The 22,274-nt window shown below is 43.6% G+C and overlaps 1 protein-coding gene across 1 annotated transcript in view; it reads left to right on the top strand.

Moving 5' to 3' along the window:
• Positions 1-3,667: 3,667 nt before the first annotated feature.
• The window catches only part of LOC134340321 (vasoactive intestinal polypeptide receptor-like), a 238,928-nt gene continuing 220,321 nt past the window's right edge, over positions 3,668-22,274 (top strand). The window contains exon 1 of the mRNA XM_063037409.1: positions 3,668-3,889. The gene's annotated coding sequence lies outside the window, so the exon portion shown is untranslated. The remainder of the gene's footprint in view (positions 3,890-22,274) is intronic.

The following is a 22,274-nucleotide window of genomic DNA, read 5'->3' as shown; positions in this document are numbered from 1 at the left end:
GTCACTCCACTTTCCCCAAAGCTCTGAAAGTCCCCAATCAGAGCCTCATCACCAGTTGCAGTTTAGAGTTATACCCAGGACAATCTGTACCAATACCCACTCAAATCATTTTTTCAATTTATAACACTGGTATTAGAAATTTCTCATTGCCAAATGATTGATCCTTCTTCTCCCAGTCCCTGATATGGGGTTCTTCCATGTAATAGTTAGTCTCAGGAGTTCTCACCCATTTTCATTTGAAGCCCTTCATTCTTATAGTCCTTCCTCATCAGTTCAAATGTTGCATTTCGATCCTGTTGGCTCAAGGTCATCTGACTGACCCATATCAGATTCCCATTGATTATAGCCAAGGGTTACACAACTTTGTGCCCTAGGTGACTTCTTTTGTTCTATTCGACTCTGGTTCAAACCAGTTAAACTAAACTGGGTCATCCAGACACTGAGCCCAGATAACTAGATTACATCTGCAAACCTGAAAACGGAATAAACATTTCAGCTGAGAATGGTCTCAGGTTTCACAGATCATTAGGAGAAACTCCCTGTGTCCACATTCAATTGCTCTAATTAAGTCATCCCAGAGCAAGAATCAGTTCATCAAACAGTTCACAAAATGGAGGTTACAGAGCAGCTTCACAAAATGACTGCCTCCATTGCTTCAAAGACATGTCAATAATAGACATCTAGTTTGTCTACTTACACTGTCCTTGATCCATTTGAGTTTGATGCTTCCTTCCATATTTTAATTCCTTCATGGCCAACACCTGGACCAAAGGGCCTATTCCTGTGTTGTATTGAATCACTGCTTGCACTTACAAAAAAGCTCATGTAAAGGTTACATCTTGGAGCCCCTGTCACAATTCCATTGGCTCTTTAATGTAATGGAGGGAGCATCAAGGCAAAGGAGTGCAAAGAGGAAGTAGAAGGAGAGTTTATCCTTGAGTATCCAAGAATGATGTGTTCAGGGAAAAGCGTCCTGGAAGCCGAGATTTTCAAAACAAATAGCCACTAAAATCTGCCACGTGCCCAAGCATATGTTGTATAGTCAGGGAATTGGAATTAGTTTATTTTTGTCACATGTACAAAGATATAGTGAAAAGTTTGTCTTGCATACTGTTCATACAGATCAGATCATTACACAGTGCTCTGAGATAGAACAAGGTAAATCAAGAACAATACAAATATATAAATTGCAAAAGCTACAGAGAAAGTGCAGTGGTGGTAAACAATAAAGTGCTGGATCATAACAAGATAGGTTGTGAAGTCAAGAGCCCATCTTATCTTACTGGGGAATCATTTAATATTCCTATTACATTGGAGTAGAGGCTATCCTTAAGCATGGGGATACTGATTCATCCAGGGTTTCTGATTGCAAAAGACTCTGAATAATTTTGTGGGGATCCACTCGTTTACAACTGTTTTTATAAAATCCATGTTAACCTTGGTGTATTCATTCAGACTCACAAATAAGTTCTTGAACATGGCTTAGTCCACCAACTCAAAGCAATCCCATCACCACTTCCCCGTCTCCTGCAACCACTCCTTTGTTGCCTTAATCTCTGTAGTTTTGCTCTTTAGCCTCTGCCTTTATGCAGGTAGGAGAAGGACAGCCAATTGATCAGATTTACTGAAATGCAGTCTGGGCATGAAACGGTTGGCATTGCTTATCTCAGTATAGCAGTGATCTAGTGTGTTTGGATCTACGGTGCTACAGGTTATGCACTGATGGTAATTAGGTAGAATTTTCTTCAAACAACTCTGGTTGAAATCCTCAACTATGAGTTGTAATGTGTCAGGATGGACTACTTCTTGTTTTGAGACGGCATCATGCAGTATCTCAAGTGCTGGTGGTATGTAAGCTGTGGTCAGAATTATGGAGGAGAACTCCCTAGGTAACTAGGATGGATGGCATTTGACTATTAGGTGTTCAAGGTCGGAGAACACAGATTTGACAAAACTGCCACATAAGAGCACCACCAAGACTTTGTCATGAAACACACACCTCCACCTTTTGCCTTTTCCATTTCAGCAGTTCAGTCCATTTTGTAAATTGAGAAGCCTATGGGTCTGATCACTGTATCCCGTGTGCTGGAAGAAAGCCACATCTCGCTCAAACATAGAACACAACCATCTCTCATTTCCCTCTGATACAGCAATCTTGCCCTCAGGTCCTCAGTCTTGTTCCCCAGCAACTGCACGTTTGCTAACAAGATGCTGGGTAGAGTGGGCCTCATCCCCCTGTATTTAAGCCTGGCTTTTGGTTACCCCCTTCGCTTCCGGCCATGGCAATGAATCTTCATCTGCTTAAAGCTGCCGTGTCTGCTTGGTCAGCTGAGTCTTTCAGAAGATCGTGAAATCTGCAGAACACTAAGATGATTTAAAAGTACATTGCCTAAAAGAAACTTACAATCTGCAGATTGTAGTGAGAGTAATTCAGAAGAGATAGAAGTATTGTTCATGGCCCGCCGAACATCACTGTGGTTAACCAGCGCCACCTTCTAAAACTGGAGCGCATAGGAGTTTCTTCTCATAGGGCATGGCTAATCCTTGCAATTCTCTACTCCAAAAGGTTGTGAAGGCTCGATCATTTGAGGTATTTGAAGAGGATGTAAATAAATTCTTGAAAGATCAAGAAGTGGAAGGCTATGGGGAAATGGCACAGATGTGCAGCTGGGGCCTGAGGAAGATGATCTGATTAAATGGCTGGTTGGGTTTGAAGGACCAAGTGGCCTACCCCTACTCATAATGTGTTGGGGTTTTGAAGTTCGTGGAAGTCCTGAGCTCCTAAACCTCCACATCCAGTCAATGACAGCTGAGATCAGCACAGTGTGTAATGCACAGCTTCATTTGGGCCTCGATCATGGAAATGGAAATTCACCTCCCGCTCAGTCAGTGGACAAGCATCAACTCAGGCACCGAGATTTATCAAAGAAATGCGCTTCCTACTGGTCATTAAGCAGAAGATGATACCCAGATCGGTTCTAGTAGAAATTCTCCCCATTTACAAAAGAAGGAAGACCACTTTCTGAGCATGCAGTGAGTCTGTGATCACAATGCTATGAACCTGGGAAGATCACATGATCCTGCCACAAGAAAGCAGCATACATCAAAGACCCCCACCATCCAGGCCATGCTCTCTTCTCACTACTACCATCAGGCAGGAGGTACAGAAGCCTTAGATCCAACACCACTAGGTTCAGGAACAGTTATTATCTTACAATCATCAAGATTCTAAACCAGCATGGATAACTTCACTCACTTCAACTCTGGACTGATTCTATGACCTACAGATTCACTTTCAAGAACTCTTTGCAGCTTATGTTCTCAGTATTATTTTGTTTTATTTGTACAGTTTGCCTTCTTTCACACATTGGCTGTTTGTTAGTCTTTGTCTGTTTATGCATGGTTTTTCATAAATTCTATTGTGTTTCTTTGTTTTTCCTGTTGATGTCTGCAAGAAAATGAATCACAGGGTAGCATATGGTAATATATAAATGTACTTTGATAATAAATTTACTTCGGACTTTGAACTTTAATCCATCCATTCTGTAATAGTCTGGTGTGCCAATCATGTCTCAGCTACAACACCTGACTGACAAATGGTTCTCTGAAGACAAACATCCAGACACGGGGCTCCTCTCTCCTTCGTGACCTCCTGTAGGTGCTGCAACATGAGGAAACAATGAGAGGCAGGGGCCTTTCTAACTGAGTGAAGACAAGGAACTGGCCCCAGAAGCAAAGCTTTCAGCACCTGGAGTGTTTGGGCAGCCACCAACTCCTTCCCACCTGCTGTGCGCTCTGGAGAGGGTATCCTGCTTCTTCCTGCCTGCAGTTTCTTCCATAATTTGTTCATTAGGCAGAGCCCCCGGCTGCTACTGCACAACATAATAAGGTGAGTAAAGTATTAGTAGTGGATCAGGTGTTCTTTTGTCCAAACTTCATTGATTATGGTTGATCTGGTCTTAGACTCACAACGTTAGCTCCCCCGGATGTCTACTCAGCGGAGCTGACTCCTCCACTGATCTAGAGGGAAAAGTGGGTGCACCCTGTGGTGGTTGGCCTTTTTCATTCTACTTCTCTGCTCTCTCCTCTGCCTACACCATGGGATCGACCGCATCACAGAAACCAGTCTCTCCTATACTTCTCAGTGAAACAGTAAAGCAGTCAGCACAATCAAAGACCCCACCCACCCTGGTCATTCTCTGTTCTCCCCTCTCACATCAGGTAGAAGATACAAAAGCCAGAAAGCACATACCACCAGGCTCATGGACAGCTTCTGCCCTGCTGTTATAAAAATATTAAATGGCTCCCTAGTTAGCTAAGATGGACTCTTGACCTCACAACCTACCTCTCTATCATCTTGCCCTTATTGTTTACTTGCCCTGTGGCTGTAAAACTTATTTCTGCATTGTTGTTCTACCTCAATGCATAATGTAATTATTTGATCGGTATAAATATGCAAGGCTATCTTTTTACTGTATCTCGTTACAGTTGACAATAATAAACCAATTCCAATTCAGCCTTGGAAAGATTCATTGACAGCGTGCACAACACCCTGGAGCAGAGAAGGACAAATATCCATGAGCCTCTGGGAGGAGAAGATCCCCCACTTGTGGTCATATTAAATTGGCAAAACCTTATTCTGAAATGGTGTCCCCAGTTAAACAGTCTCTCAGAGAGATATCTGGTCAGCATCTACCTGCTCCAGTACACTAGATCTTAATCTATCATCATAGGAAAATCCCTTCATTCCAGTAATGATTGAACTTATACAAATACCCAGTATGCAGTAGTCCAGGTGTATCATCAAAACAACTCCTGTACCATCAAAATACTTGGAGTGGACAAAGGAAACAGCAGAGCAGCAGAAAGAACAAAGCCAGCCACAGCAGGAGCGTGCTGTCAGGATGCTCTCAACTTACCCCATAGATAGTGGAGGACCTGGCTCCACTGAGCAGACGTTCAGTCGAGTAAGCAAATCTTTCCTGCAGGCAGAGGAATCTGGACCACAATGGGCTAGAGTGATATTGCATTCACAGCAGGCAAGCATCAGGCAATGGCTATGCCTGAACAAAACTCTGACGCAGATTCTCTTTCACATTCAGTTCCTCGTCATCAAATTCTTAGGTTTACCATTGACCGGAAACCGTCTTCACCCAGGCACTTAATTACTGTGGCAGTGACATCTGAAGCCAGAGGCTCAACCCCTGATTTCACAAAGCCTTCCCACCATCTACCAGACACAGACCAGGATGTCCTCCCATTATTAGGACAAGCTTGGGACATCACAGGAACTAGCCTTCCCTCTATGGACTCTGTCTACACTTCTTGCTGCCACAGTAAAGCAGCTGGCAGAATCAAAGACCTCACCCACTCCAAACACTCTCTCTTCTCCCCTCTTCCATTGAGCAAAAGATATTAAAAGCCTGAAAGCATGTACTACCAGACTCAAGGACAGCTTCTATCCCTCTTTATCAGACTCTAGAATGGACTTCTTGTATGATAGGATGGACACTTAATCTCACAATCTACCTTATTATGATCTTGCACTATATCAATAATTTGTACTGCACTTTTTCAATAGATAAATTCAGATTGGCTACAGTATATTTGTCATGTGTACATCAGAACATCAAAAGACATCCTTACCGGCAGGGGTGGGAATCGAACTCTGTCTCTGGCACTGCAAAGCAATGTGCTAACCACTACACTACTGTGCCTCCCTGTTAATCTCACAGTCAGAGCTCCATTTGGTCATATTCATTGCCTGGTGCTTGTCTACTGTGAATGTAACATCACTTTAGCCCAATATGGTACAGACACCCCTTCCTGCAAGCGAGGATCGGTCTTATTTTACAGTCTTTATTTCATTGTGCAGCCCTCAAATTAAACAAAACACTCTGATTTGGAAATGTAATTCTGTTCCTGTGGAAGCATTGAGGAAGTTTCTGAACTTCTAGCGCCTTTTACTGAGCTAGCTCCTTAGCCTCTTCTACGGGCAGTGAGGGAAGATCTTTACAGGCTGGCCCAGGGGTGAATAAACTGAGGATCCAGGGTCCTCATAGCGACAGACATTTCATGTTATTTTCTCTCTGCCGTTATTCTAGTGCCAGGTATACACACATGATGACCACAAGGCTTAACAACACTAATCAGGCCAACGTATTTATATAGAAAATCAAAAAATGCAAACATGTGCTAGCCAATCTTCCTTGGGCAAACTTTTAGCATCTTCCTATCCAGCTACTCCTATAAATCACTCCTCCTGTTTACTGGAAGGCTCCCCAGTGTGAGAGGTGACTGCATCTGTTCGTGACATTTGGCTCGAGCAGCTGTGGGCTGACATGGCCCAGAGTTTGATGCACTGTCTCACATCAGCTAATGGACTGCCCTGTTTGCTCACATCCTTTAGAAGGACTGCAGATACATACTCTGTCCATGCTCCTATCATAACAGTGATGGTAACTGGTGGAAGATAGACAATTGCAACATTCATCAACCCAACTGCCTTTAAACTCTACCATTCAGAGCCATGCTACTGAGTTTCTGCTACAGTGTCAGACACTGGGTAGCTTCCATCACTTCTGCACCATGATTGGATCCAGGGTTGGCTGCCACTTCCTTGCTGAAGAGAGTGTGTTACCAGCTACATACAAAGGCCTGTGCAAGGCCAGTGTTGCACTCCACCATGCCTACTATATCTCATATTGGCTTTCAGGTGGAGAGGACAGTGCCACATGCTTGTCAAAATCCTCATCTGAGTTATAGAGTCAAAGAGTCTAAGAAAAATGGCTCTTCATACCACCATTTGCACTATCGACCACCTATTTACACTAAACCTACATTATTCCCATTTTTTATATTCCCCACATTTCCTTCAATGACCCCCCCCCCACCTACACACCAGAGGAAACTTACAGCAGCCAGTTAACTTACAAACCCACACACCTTTGATATGTGGGAGCAAAACTGGAGCACCCAGGAGAAACAGTCACGATCACCAGGAGAACGTGCAAACTCTGCACAGACAACACTGGAAATCAGGTTTGATTCTAGGTCTCAGGAGCAGCTCCACCAAATGGACCACCGTTCTGCTCGTAGAGCAGGATTCTTCCTCGACCTCATCCCTTACTGAACTGGCACAGGATCCCTGTCTGGCATGCTAACTCATTGTGTTTCGACCACTCTCATTATCCACAGAGTGACTCCGCCAAACTACTCAGCAGACCCGAAACAGTTAGTCTTTCTGACAAACAGACCCCAATCAGTTAAGTTAGACAACCTCTCCTCCTCCACTCTCACCCTGAACACCAGTGTGCCTCAAGGCTGTGTGCTGGGCCCTCTTCTGTACTCCCTTTTCACCTATGACTGCGTTCCTGTACATGGTTCTAACTCCATAATCAAGTTCGCAGATGACACCACGGTGGTTGGGCTGACCAGAGGGGATGACGAGACGGCCTACAGGGATGAGGTCCAGCACCTGGCCGCGTGGTGTGCCAACAACAACCTGGCCCTTAACACCCAGAAGACCAAGGAGATCATTGTGGACTTCAGGCATGCCAGGAGTCATACTCACGTCCTCATCTACATCAACAGAGCTGTAGTGGAGCGTGTATCAAGCTTCAAATTCCTTGGTGTCCACGTTTCCGAGGATCTCACCTGGTCCCTGAACTCCTCCATCCTGATCAAAAGGGCGCAACAGTGCCTTTATTTCCTGTGGAGCATCAAGACAGCTCACCTCTGTCCCAGGATACTGACGGACTTTTACTGCTGTACCATTGAGAGCATACTCACCAACTGCATCTCAGTGTGGTATGGCAATTGTCCCGTATCGGACTGCAAAGCACTCCAGCGTGTGGTGAAAACTGCCCAGCGGATTATCGGCACCCAATTGCCCACCATTGAGAACATCTACCATAAACGCTGCCTGGGCAGGGCGAAAAGCATTATCAGGGATGCACCTCACCCTAACCATAGTCTTTTTACTCTCCTCCCATCTGGTAGGCGCTACAGGAGCCTCTGCTCCCACACCAGCAGGCACAGGAAGAGCTTCTTCCCTGAGGCTGTGACCCTGCTGAACCTCACATCACAGCACTAAGCAGTATTGCACCCATATTGTACTGTCTCAGTACTTTTATATTTGTGTGCTGTAGCACTTACTTTTTATTCGCAGTTATTTTGTAAATAACACTATTCTTTGCATTTCTGGTCAGATGCTAACTGCATTTCATTGGCTTTGTATCTGTACTCGGCACAATCACAATAAAGTTGAATCTAATCTAATCTAATCTAATCTAACTCGGAGTACTTGGATTCTGGAAAGGAGAAAGGCACAAATGTTGTGCTATTAATTGGGATGCAGAGGAGGGAGCAGTGTGCAGCAATGTGATTGGCAGTCAGTTGGATTTGTTGATGAGTCATTGTCCTTGATCTTGCACATGAGCTTATCTAACCTTTCCCAGATCGACGTCCTTGCTTCTATCATTGACTCTTTGGCAATACCTTCTGACTGTCACTTCCTTACAGAAGTAGAGGTCTTCCTGGGCCCCTGGGATACAGTACCACTCTCCTTTCGCTATTTTCTCAATGATTCAGGAATACACACTCACCAATTCAGGAATAGCTTCATCACACTCAACGATTCAGGAATAGCTTCTTCCCCTCTGCCATCAGATTTCTGAATGGATATTAAACCCATGAACACTACATCACAACTTTTTTTCTTTTTTTGCACTACTTATTTAAGTTAACTTTTTAAATATATATGTTTCTTACAGTAATATATAATTTTTATTATTTTGTATTGCAACGTACTGACGTATGCCAGTGATATTAAACCTGATTCTGATTCTCAAGGGCACCATTTGAGAATTGGGCTCCACTCTCAATGTTTAGTCTGCCATAATGCAATGAACCTTTCAAAGTCATGCACTGACTTCCAGCAGTGGAAGGAGTCAATGAGCGCGGCCCTTAAGAGGTGCAGATGTGACTTCAGTCAGTGACAGTGACACCTGTCCAAGTACCAGTGGGTTTAACAGTGTGACTGGTGTCAGCTGTGTACCACATCAATGTCCCTGGAGCAGGAAGTATCCATATTGAAGTTCTGAAGCTGGACGCAGAGGAACCATTTCATAGGCGTTTAACAAATTCACTCTCTCGAGATCCATTTCCAAGCTGATGGGTTTCCCAATCAAACTGCATGTTGAAATCTCCAATGACTATCATAACATTGCCCTTTTGACACGCCTTTTCTATTTCCTGTTGTAATCTGTGGTTCATATCCCTGCTACTGTTGGGAGGCCTGCATATAACTGCCATCAGGGTCCTTTTACCCTTGCAGTTTCTTAACTCCACCCACAAGGATTCAACATCTTCCATTCCTATGTTACATCTTTCTACTGATTTGATGCCATTCTTTACCAGTAGAGCCATGCCTCCCCCTCTGCCTACCTTCCTATCCCTCCGATATAATGTGTAACCTTGGAAATTCAGCTCCCAACTACAACCATCCTTCAGCCAAGTTTCAGTCAGTGATGGTCACAACATCATACCTGACAATCTGTATTAGTGCAACAAGATCATACAGCTTATTTCTTATACTCTGTGCATTGAGATATAAAACTTTGAGTGCTGTATTTGCTATCCTTTTTGATTCTGCATCCTTAATGACTGCAATTATGTCCTCTCATCTGCCTGCCCTTCCTGACAGTCTGACTGCATGCTATCTTTGCTTTTTTACCATCCATCCTATTCTGAGTCCCTTTACTCTGGTTCCCACCCCTCTGCCAAATTAGTTTAAATCCTCCCCAACAGCTCCAACAAACCTGCCCGTGAGAATATTGGTTCCCCCCTGGGTTCAAGTGCAACTTGTCTCTTTTGAACAGGTCATACCTCCCCCAGAAGAGATCCCAATGATCCAAGAATCTGAAGCACTGCCCCCTGCACCAACTTTTCAGACACACATTTATCTGCCAAATCATCCTGTTTCTACCCTCACTGGTGCATGGCACAGGCAGCAGTCCAGAAATTACTACCCTGGAGATCCTTCATCTCAGCTTTCGACCCAGCTCTCTAAATTCTCTTTTCAAGACCTCTTTGTTTTCCCTTCCCATGTCATTGGTACCAATATGTACCAAAACATCTGGCTGCTCTCCCTCCCTCTTCAAAATATTGTGGACGTGATCTGAGATGTCCTTGCCCTGGCACCTGGGAGGCAACATATCTTTCAGGTGTCCCATTCATGTCCACAGTTTTGTCTACCCTCCGAAATTCATTGCTACTTGATAGCATATGTCAAATCTCTAATGCACTGCTCCAACTCAGTTCCGTCTCTTCCGACAGACTAGTGTGCAGTAAGGCTATATCTTTGCCTCAACACTTGTCTCTATCATCTTGGTCACTTCCCACTGATATGTTGGACAATAAAGAAACTCTTCAGCTTGCATCAACTCTATTCCAGAACCAAGGTGATTTCAACTTCAGCCAACAATTTCCAGGGTATGGATGACACTTGTGTAAGTGCACATTCCAGGACAAACTTAACAAAATCATCAACTTTATATGAAACATACAAGGAAAGGGGCCTTGTCCTTAACATTCATGCAACACAAAAATGTATCGTCACAACCTGCCCTCTATTGTATAGCACCATCATCATCTGCAAGTATGAAAGCCCAAGATGAAAACCCACAAAACTTGAACCCTTTCCCATCTCTGGAGCAAAATCCACAACAGTTATTGATGAAAAGATTCCATCATCTTTAAAGCAGCAACATAGCCTTTTGGTCATCTGTCTGTTTCGAAATCTGATGCAGAAGAGAAGAAGCTGTTCCTAAAACATTAAGTGTGCGTCTTCAGGCTCCTGTACCTCTTCTCTGATGGTAGTAATGAGAAGAGGGCATGTCCTGGGTGATGGGGGTCCTTAATGATAGATACTGTCTTTTTGAGGCATCACCTTTTAAAGGTATCCTCAATGGTAGGGAGGCTAGTGCTTATAATGGAGCTGGTTGAATTTACAACTTTCTGCAGCTATTTCCTGCTTCAGTATTCGCTACGGAAAAGGATCTTGGTAATTGTAAGGATGACTTACAGCGCACTGAAAAGCTTGAGCATGTAGATATTAAGAAAGAGGATGTGCAGGAGCTTTTGGAAAGTATTAAGTTGGATAAGTCACTAGGACCGGATGAGATGTATCCCAGGCTACTGTGGAAGGCGAGGGAGGAGATTGCTGAGCCTCTGCCGATGATTTTTGCATCATAATGGCGACGGGAGAGGTTCCGGAGGATTGGAGGGCTGTGGATATTGTTCCATTATTCAAGAAAGGGAGTGGAGATAGCCCACGAAATTATAGACCAGTGAGTCTTACTTCAGTGGTTGGTAAGTTGATAGAAAAGATCCAGAGAGGCACGATTTATGAACATTTGGAGAGGTATAATATGATTAGGAATAGTCAGCATGGCTTTGCCAAGTGCAGGTCATGCCTTACGAGCCTGATTGAATTTTTTGAGGATGTGACTAAACACATTGATGATGGTAGAGCAGTAGATGTAGAGTGTATGGATTTCAGCAAGGCGTTTGATAAGGTACCCCATGCAAGGCTTATTGAGAAAGTAAGGAGGCATAGGATCCAAGAGGACATTGCTTTGTGGGTCCAGAACTACTTGCCCACAGAAGGCAAAGAGTGGTTGTAGATGGGTCATATTCTGCATGGAGGCTGGTGACCAGTTGTGTGCCTCAGGGATCTGTTCTGGGACCCCGTCTCTTCGTGATTTTTATAAATGACCTGCATGAAGAAGTGGAGGGATGGGTTAGTAAATTTGCTGATGACACAAAGGTTGGGGGTGTTGTAGATAGTGTGGAGGGCTATCAGAGGTTACAGTGGGACATTGATAGGATGCAAAACTGGGCTGAGAAGTGGCGGATGGAGTTCAACCCAGATAAGCGTGAAGTGGATCATTTTGGTAGGTCAAATATGATGGCAGAATATAGTATTAATGGTAAGACTCTTGGCAGTGTGGAGGATCAGAGGGATCTTGGGGTCCGAGTCCATAGGACACTCAGAGCTGCTGTGAAGTTTGACTCTGTGGTTAAGAAGGCATATGGTGCATTGGCCTTCATCAATCGTGGGATTGAGCTTAGAAGCCAAGAGGCAATGTTGCAGCTAGATAGGTCCCTGGTCAGACCCCATGTGGAGTACTGTGCTCAGTTCTGGTCACCTCACTATAGGAAGGATGTGGAAACCATAGAAAGGGTGCAGAGGAGATTTACAAGGATGTTGCCTGGATTGGGGAGCATGCCTTATGAGAAGAGGTTGAGTGAACTCGGCCATTTTTCTTTGGAGCGACGGAGGATGAGAGGTGACCTGACAGAGGTGTATAAGGTGATGAGAGGCATTGATCGTGTGGATAGTCAGAGGCTTTTTCGCAGGGCTGAAATGGCTAGCACGAGAGGGCACAGTTTTAAGGTGCTTGGAAGTAGCTACAGTGGAGATGTCAGGGGAAGGTTTTTTACGCAGAGAGTGGTGAGTGCGTGAAATAGGCTGCTGGTGATGGTGGTGGAGGTAGATACGATATGATCTTTTAAGAGTCTCCTGGATAGGTACACGGAGCTTAGAAAAATAGAGGGCTATGGGTCATCCTATATATATAACCCTAGGTAATTCCTAAGGTAAGGACATGTTTGGCACAGCTTTGTGGGCCGAAGGGTCTGTATTGGGCTATAGGTTTTCTATGTTTCTATGTTTCTATTTCCAATCCTATGCAGACAGTGATGAAACTTAAATTCCTGGGCCATGTCATCAGAAAGGGAGAAATAAAATGCTTTACAAGGCCGTATGTCTGGGAAACGCAGTAGAGGAAAGCAAAGAAGAAAATACGCCCATTTCAATTTGCTCGTGTCTTTGGTGACATATAATCTCCTCAATCTCTTAATGAAATATAACCACTGCTGTGCCTTCTTTGTAATTATATCAATATGTTGGGCCCAGGATAGATCTTTAGGGATATTGACACTCAGGAACTTGAAACTGCTCACCCTTTCCACTGCGGACTCCTTGATGAGGAATGATGTGTATTCCTTCAACTTCCCCTTCCTGAAGTTCACAACCAATTCCTTGGTTTTACAGATGTTGAGTGCAGGTCACTGTGACACCACTCAAGCAGCTGAACTATCTAGTTCCTGTATGCCTCGTGCACTGCAGAGGTTTCACTGATATTAATTTGATCACATCTTTCAAACCCACTGGAAAGGTTTTCAACATCTCCTCTAATTGCCCTCAGCTGGTTCAATTGGGCAGACCATGGCAACTATTCGCCTGGCACCACATTCCTAAAGTAGGCACTCAATTCCAAACTTTGTCATAATAAGAGATTATAAAAGGAAAAGGTAAACAATTCAAGGATGCTATCAAAGACACCTTGAAAAGACATAAAATTCTGACCCAGTAGTGGCAATCATTGACCTTTGGCCGTTCAAGGCAGCGAAGGAACATTTAGGTAGTCATGAAGAATCTTGATCCATTCATCAGAGGTGCATAGATATCCAATTTAGATGGTGGGAGGAGTTCACCAACATCCAAACTAACCATCTGCCCACCTAGACTGTTCTGTTAACATCCATATATCCCATCTACAATAGAGTATGGTGGTCCCATATTGGCCTTACTAATGACCTTAAAATCCCTAGAACCAGAGTGGAAGCACGTCATTCCAAACCCTGGGGGATTGGCTGAAAGGAAGTAAAAGACAATCATTCTGATGAAGTTTGGGCATAAATTTCAGTCATGAATAATTGCAATTTGGTAAGGAAGGAAACACTCTGAAGCAGGGAAAAAGGGACAGCTTGGTATTTAAAGTAATACAGGGCGCTGAAATAATAAAAAAAAACAACTTTTTGATCACTAGCTTAAACTCAAAGCTTTGACAGTGAAGCCAAGGTAGGAAAATAACGATGGAGTAGTTAGGGACCAGAAAACTGGAATTTAGATCATAGAAATGGTGCACAGTGTTCAGGAGCAGGGATTAACTGCAGTGTTCCAAAGTAATGTATGCTTCGGTATCAATGTCACTGGTAGGGAAAGAACTGAGGCCCTATTATCAAATTTGAAGAATTAGGAGAGTGCAGAAGAAGTAGATCTCAAAGGCAGTAATTCAAGCAGTAGTCAAATTATCATGAACCAGTGGGTATGGTAAAAGCAGGTTAGCACATGTGAATGTGTGATTGGACAGAGGTGCAGGAGGAAGAACTTGAGATTCCTGGTTATTGAAACCTTTGAAAGGCGGATATGGCACATCTCCACAGAGATAAGATCAATGTCGTATTGAAGAGTTTCACTTGTGCTGTGAACATATGAGAAGATTTTAAATGAATTTAGTATAAGTATATGCATCAGGATGTAGCAATGAAAAGGAGGAAAATGGCGTATACTAGATTGGAGGATAAAAGAACATTTAAGCAGGAAACTGATTTGAGATAGGGGTTGAAAAGGAAAAGCAAAGATGATCTAATCTAATAGGCATCCGTTAGTCTCGTGAGACCATGGATTTGCACCTTGGAAGGTTTCCAGGGCGCAGGCCTGGGCAAGGTTGTATGGAAGATGGGCAGTTGCCCATGCTGCAAGTCTCCCCTCTCCATGCCACCGATGTTGTCCAAGGGAAGGGCATTAGGACCCATGCAGCTTGGCACCAGTGTCGTCGCAGAGCAATGTGTGGTTAAGTGCCTTGCTCAAGAACACAACACGCTGCCTCAGCCAAGGCTCGAACTAGCAACCTTCAGATCACTAGACGAATGCCTTAATCACTTGGCCATGCGCCAACGCCAAAGATGCTCTAGGACACACAAAAGACTGCAGAAGCTGAAAGATGGAGAAACAAGCAATCTGATGGAAAGACTCAATGGGGAGTTATCTCCAGAGAGACAGGAAGGGGTTCATGTTTTTTAAGCGTAAGGCCCTTTCCCTCATTGAAAATTAACGACCACTTTATGCTTGACCTCAGTGTCCTGCATGTCCTGAAGTTAGAGGGACCTTGTTTCTGGAATGGGGGTGGTGTAGATTGAACAGTTTCATTATTGCCCCACATATTAGCTCCACTTCATTAGGCAAGCTGAATTACACTCCTCCCTTGGCACCACCCCTTCTCAAAGTTGTCTGTTCTCCCTCTCCCCTCCTGAGATCCAAGCCATGAATGACAACATCACTGAAGCACTACAGCACGGCTTCATTCAACCATCATAGTCCCCAGCTGGTGCAGGATTCTTCTTTGTTCGGAAGAAAGATTATGGTCTTCATTCCTGCTTTAACTCAACAAAATCACCATTAAGAACTACTACCCTCTCCCCTTGATGGAGCGCACATTTGAAACACTCCACAGTGCCCAGATCATCACCAAACTGGATCTACAGAGTGCATACAACCCGATCTGCATCCGCCAAGGCGATGAGTAGAAAACGGCGTTCATAACACCCACTGGCTACTACGAATACTTGGTGATGCCATTCGGACTTTCCAACAGTTCAGTTGTTTTCCAAGCCTTCCTTCATGAGATCCTCTGAGACATGCTACACAGGTACTGTATGTGTTCATCCACATCAACAACATTCTCATCTTCTCCAAGGACCCCCAAGACCACGTCCTTTGGCATCTCCTTGAAAACCAACTGCACTGCAAGTTAGGGAAATGATCAAGAAACAGCTGAGATCATGAGATACAGCAAAGATTTGGGACCAGGCAACATCCAAGCAGTGATATCATGTTGTCACATCCCTGACTACTGGTCTTACCATGGAAGAAAATGCTGCAGGCTTCTTCATAAAGGAATGTGTGTGTGCTGTGAATTGCTGAAGAGAAGGTACAGGAAAGTAAGCGGATCTTAAAGTGGATAAATCAGCTGATCTAGATGAGATATATCATAGGTTACTAAGGAAAGGGAGAAAATTGTAGATAATTGGCCTTAATGTATGGATACATTGGTGGTGCCTGAGCATCAGAGAATTATAAATGTTACAAATTTCACAAAATAGGCAGTGTGGATAAACGCAGTTCCTCTACTGCCTCAGGAAATTAATGAAATTTGGCATGTCCCCACTGACCCTCACCAATGTGGCTGTGGACTAAGGCAAATCCAACCCAATGGTCTCCCAAATGCTCATTTGCATGTGTGCAAGTAGATTGGGTGACCTGTGTTTGTATGTCCAGTACCGTGCACCACACTATAACAAATATGCCAAAGGCTCCAGAGGTGTTGCAGAAGAGATTTGCAGGAGTGGTTCCAGGAAAGAGGGACTTTATTAACCTGGGTGGACTCGGAGGGCTGGAGTTGTGTTTAGCAAGGTTTACTGGCAATCTGAAGGAGGTGTGTAATGTCATGAAGCTTTACAAACACAATAGAGAGACCAAAACCATCCCTGTTTAAGGATTAACCAGAGGACAGTGGTAAAAAATTATCAAAGGAATGACAGTGAGAAATTGGGGCTTGAAATGACTGTCACGGGAATAGAGGAGGCAAATTCAATTGTGATCCTTAAAAGGACTAGATAAATACTTGAAAGGATTTGCTTCTTTTGGGGGGAAAGGTGGGGGAGAGGGCTGAGCTGAATTACACTTCCATGATGCTGGCATGGTCTTCATGAGTCAAATGGCCTTCCTCTGTGCTCCAAACTTCCAGTGTTAACTTCAGTCACAATCTGTCATAAATTGTGATTCCATCTACTGCAGTGTACGTTTTCCTTCGCATTGAAATTTGCAGAATAAAGTGCTATTCCCAATGTACTAATCTGCTAACTGGGAGTCAGTATGATGTTACATATCTCCAGGTTGTCTACATCCTTTAACATAATTTGGACTTGTTGAGAAAACAGCAGTCAGAAGGCTGCTGTTTGGAGATGCCCGTCTTTCTGCTTACAAAAAATAATTGTGAAATTGGCAGCCACTTTCAATACAGTAAGTGTTGCCAAGGAAATGATTCCAAAATGTAATTACACCTGCTGACACAATTGTGAGAAGCATTGATTACATCTCCATGACACTTAATTGTGCCACATTCAGATCCACCATCCCTGATGGATTGCAGGGAGATTGTTCAGTGTTGATGTTTACTTTTCATACAGCTGGTAGGGTCAGAGGTTGTAACACTGAATCAGGATTGCAAGTCTGGCAAGTGAGACAGAAAAGACTGACTACAAATAAGTATATTAATCATTTATTTACAATCAGTAAAAAATTGATCAAACATTCATGTTTCCAAGTTACAAGAACTAGAAAGTTGAATATTCAGCAAACATACATTCAACGAGCATACATAGTTAAAAGCACGCACAGAGCATACCTTCCCAATGGCTATGTGCACCGCTTGCCTCAAACAAAGGAAGAGAGAGCAGGCCTCTTCCACCTGCTCTTTGATACCTGGATATTTGAAACTGGACACCAGACAGTTAACCAATAGGAAAAGCAGTTGAAGTTTCTAAAATAACCAATCATGACAAAGCGACTTTCAACAGGCAGAATAAATTGGACAGAGGTCAAGCATCTTGAGGGGGTGTTAAGGTTCAGGGCTTTGTGGTACCAAAGACTCCAGCAATTTTTTACAGAGGTAAGGTGGAGATCATTCTAAATGGTTGCATCACTGTCTGGCACAGGATTAAAAGAGTTTGCAGAAGACTTTCGACTCAGCCACCTCCATCATGGACACAAGCCTCCCCACCATAAAGGACATCTTCAAACTTTGATGCCTCAAGAAGGTGGCAAAAATTATTAGGGCCTTCACCACCTGGTGCATGCCCTCTTCTGATTACTAACATCAGGGAGGTTAGAGTAAGTAATTAATTATGGACTAGGAAGAGGAAGTCAGGATAACACACATAGCATCTATCATTAATGACCCTCACCATCCTTCACATTACTACCATCACAGAGGAGAAGCATGAAGACCCACATTCAATGTTTAGGAAATGAATCTTCTTCTCTGCCATTAAATTTCTGAATGGTCCATCTGCCACTGCTCTGCTCTATTTTCCAGCTGACCCATGAACCTCTCTATCCTCAGACAACCCTCATCACTTTAGTCAGACGGTGGTAAATCTGTGGAATTTGTTGCCACGAGCGGCTGTGGAGGCCAAGTCATTGGGTGCGTTTAAGGCAGAGATAGATAGGTTCTTGATTAGCCAGGGCATCAAAGGGTATAGGGAGAAGGCAGGGGAGTGGGGATGACTGGAAGAATTGCATCAGCCCATGATTGAATGGCGGAGCAGACTCGATGGGCCGAATGGCCTACTTCTGCTCCTATATCTTATGGTCTTATCACTATCTGTGATTCCACCAGTGTTTGTGTTATCAGCAAAGCTACTAATCAGTCCGTGTATATTCTCATTCATATGACAAATCCATCAATGGTTCCAGCATTGATCCTTCTGTTGCAGACTTCCAGTTAGGAAAATGACCACTCCTGCCCCCCCCCCACCACCACTCACTGTCTTCTTTCAACAAGCAATTTTGGATCCAGTTTGCCTATATACGTTTGATCCCATGTGCCCACATCTGCTACACCAGCCTCCCTGGAAAGTTGCACGACATGCTCTTCCATTTCATATCTCGCCTTTCATTTCCATTCCGTTCCTTGCTTTATTCTATCTCTCATTTGTGAGAGGCAGTCTTGCCCTGGAATTAGCTTGGTGCGATTAGTTTTTGCTCGCGTGTCCATGCTTGAATGTTTTCCACACAGTCTTATTCTGCTTTGTTATCCTGTGAGTTACAAAGAAAACTGACCAACAGATTAGAGAATGTGTTATATGGGGAAAGGCTGAGTCAGCTGGAGCTTTTCTCTTTGTAACAAAGGAGGGTGAGGGGTGACTTGATGGAGGTGCATAAGATTATAATAGGCACAGACAAAGTGGAGAGTCAGTGCCTTTTTTCCTAGGGTGGCAACGGCTAATCATTTGAAGGTGAGTGGAGGAACGTTTAGCAGAGATGTGAAAGGTAAGCTTTTTACACGGACGGTGATAGATGCTTGGAATGTGATGGTGATGATAGAGACAGATAGATTTGGGACTCTTAGATAGGTGCAAAGATGAAAATAAAATAGAAGCCTATGGATTGATCATGGAATAGGTTAAAAGGTTGACACAATATTGTAGGCCAAAGTTCCATACTTTACTGTACTGCTGTATGTTCTATGTTCTTAATGCATAATCAGACAGAGCACCATCACTTTTAACATGATGATGAAGGATCATTAATGAAACAGTTGACGATGATTGAGCCATGAAAACTGCTCCTGTGTGGCCCTGTGACTGAGGGTGATGGGCTCCAACAGACATGACAGACAGACAAAAAACATGGTAGGCTGCTATGGAAAATCTACTAACATGGCATCCAGGGTAGCTAACTAATTAGATACATAATGGTAGGAAGCAGAGGGTGATGGTGGCAGATTGTTTTTCAGAGTGGAGAGTCACAATTAGCATCAAGATCACAATTAGATTGATTGCCACTGACATGAAGTTTGTCATTTGGCAGCAGTAATAAATTGCAAAGACATAAAATTACAACAGGTTGAGCACACCTTATCAGTAATTCCAAAATCCAAAAACCTCTAAAATCAAAATCAGGCTTATTATTACCAGCATGTGACATGAAATTTGTTAACTTTGCAGCAACAGTTCAATGTAATACATAATCAAAGGTTCTGAACTTAAAGAGGGGTAACTTTGAAGGTATGAGACGTGAATTAGCTAAGATAGACTGGCAAATGACACTTAAAGGATTGACGGTGGATATGCAATGGCAAGCATTTAAAGGTTGCATGGATGAACTACAACAATTGTTCATCCCAGTTTGGCAAAAGAATAAATCAAGGAAGGTAGTGCACCCGTGGCTGACAAGAGAAATTAGGGATAGTATCAATTCCAAAGAAGTAGCATACAAATTAGCCAGAGAAAGTGGCTCACCTGAGGACTGGGAGAAATTCAGAGTTCAGCAGAGGAGGACAAAGGGCTTAATTAGGAAGGGGAAAAAAGATTATGAGAGAAAACTGGCGGGGAACATAAAAACGGACTGTAAAAGCTTTTATAGATATGTAAAAAGGAAAAGACTGGTAAAGATAAATGTAGGTCCCCTGCAGACAGAAACAGGTGAATTGATTATGGGGAGCAAGGACATGGCAGACCAATTGAATAATTACTTTGGTTCTGTCTTCACTAAGGAGGACATAAATAATCTTCCAGAAATAGTAAGGGACAGAGGGTCCAGTGAGATGGAGGAACTGAGTGAAATACATGTTAGTAGGGAAGTGGTGTTAGGTAAATTGAAGGGATTGAAGGCAGATAAATCCCCAGGGCCAGATGGTCTGCATCCTAGAGTGCTTAAAGAAGTAGCCCAAGAAATAGTGGATGCATTAGTGTTAATTTTTCAAAACTCGTTAGATTCTGGACTAGTTCCTGAGGATTGGAGGGTGGCTAATGTAACCCCACTTTTTAAAAAAGGAGGGAGAGAGAAACCGGGGAATTATAGACCGGTTAGCCTAACGTCGGTGGTGGGGAAACTGCTGGAGTCAGTTATCAAGGATGTGATAACAGCACATTTGGTAAAGCGGTGAAATGATCGGACAAAGTCAGCATGGATTTGTGAAAGGAAAATCATGTCTGACGAATCTCATAGAATTTTTTGAGGATGTAACTAGTAGAGTGGATAGGGGAGAACCAGTGGATGTGGTATATTTGGATTTTCAAAAGGCTTTTGACAAGGTCCCACACAGGAGATTAGTGTGCAAACTTAAAGCACACGGTATTGGGGGTAAGGTATTGGTGTGGGTGGAGAATTGGTTAGCAGACAGGAAGCAAAGAGTGGGAATAAACGGGACCTTTTCAGAATGGCAGGCGGTGACTAGTGGGGTACCGCAAGGCTCAGTGCTGGGACCCCAGTTGTTTACAATATATATTAATGACTTGGATGAGGGAATTAAATGCAGCATCTCCAAGTTTGCGGATGACACGAAGCTGGGTGGCAGTGTTAGCAGTGAGGAGGATGCTAAGAGGATGCAGGGTGACTTGGATAGGTTGGGTGAGTGGGCAAACTCATGGCAGATGCAATTTAATGTGGATAAATGTGAAGTTATCCACTTTGGTGGTAAAAATAGGAAAACAGATTATTATCTGAATGGTGGCCGATTAGGAAAAGGGGAGGTGCAACGAGACCTGGGTGTCATTATACACCAGTCATTGAAAGTGGGCATGCAGGTACAGCAGGCGGTGAAAAAGGCGAATGGTATGCTGGCATTTATAGCGAGAGAATTCGAGTACAGGAGCAGGGAGGTACTACTGCAGTTGTGCAAGGCCTTGGTGAGACCACACCTGGAGTATTGTGTGCAGTTTTGGTCCCCTAATCTGAGGAAAGACATCTTTGCCATAGAGGGAGTACAAAGAAGGTTCACCAGATTGATTCCTGGGATGGCAGGACTTTCATATGAAGAAAGACTGGATGAACTGGGCTTGTACTCGTTGGAATTTAGAAGATTGAGGGGGGATCTGATTGAAACGTATAAGATCCTAAAGGGATTGGACAGGCTAGATGCAGGAAGATTGTTCCCGATGTTGGGGAAGTCCAGAACGAGGGGTCACAGTTTGAGGATAGAGGGGAAGCCTTTTAGGAACGAGATGAGGAAAAACTTCTTCACACAGAGAGTGGTGAATCTGTGGAATTCTCTGCCACAGGAAACAGTTGAGGCCAGTTCATTGGCTATATTTAAGAGGGAGTTAGATATGGCCCTTGTGGCTACAGGGGTCAGGGGGTATGGAGGGAAGGCTGGGGCGGGGTTCTGAGTTGGATGATCAGCCATGATCATAATAAATGGCGGTGCAGGCTCGAAGGGCTGAATGGCCTACTCCTGCACCTATTTTCTATGTTTCTATGTTTTCTATGTTTCTATATTCCAGCAGAGAAACAAAAACAATAAAGTAAAACATAATAATAATAAATAAACAAGTAAATCAATTACACATACTGAATAGATTTTTTAAAAACATGCAAAAACAGAAATACTGTATATTTTTTTAAAAGTGAGGTAGTGTCCAAGGATTCAATGTCTATTTAGGAATCGGATGGCAGAGGGGAAGAAGCTGTTCCTGAAATCACTGAGTGTGTGCCTTCAGGCTTCTGTACCTCCTACCTGATGGTAACAGTGAGAAAAGGGCATGTCCTGGGTGCTGGAGGTCCTTAATAATGGACGCTGCCTTTCTGAGACACCGCTCCCTGAAGATGTCCTGGGTACTTTGTAGGCTAGTACCCAAGA

This window comes from Mobula hypostoma, chromosome X1 (genome assembly GCF_963921235.1).
Source record: "Mobula hypostoma chromosome X1, sMobHyp1.1, whole genome shotgun sequence".
NCBI classification, from domain to species: Eukaryota; Metazoa; Chordata; class Chondrichthyes; order Myliobatiformes; family Myliobatidae; genus Mobula; species Mobula hypostoma.
The sequence above is the reverse complement of the archived record's forward strand: the minus strand, read 5'-3'. Positions and strand labels throughout refer to the sequence as shown.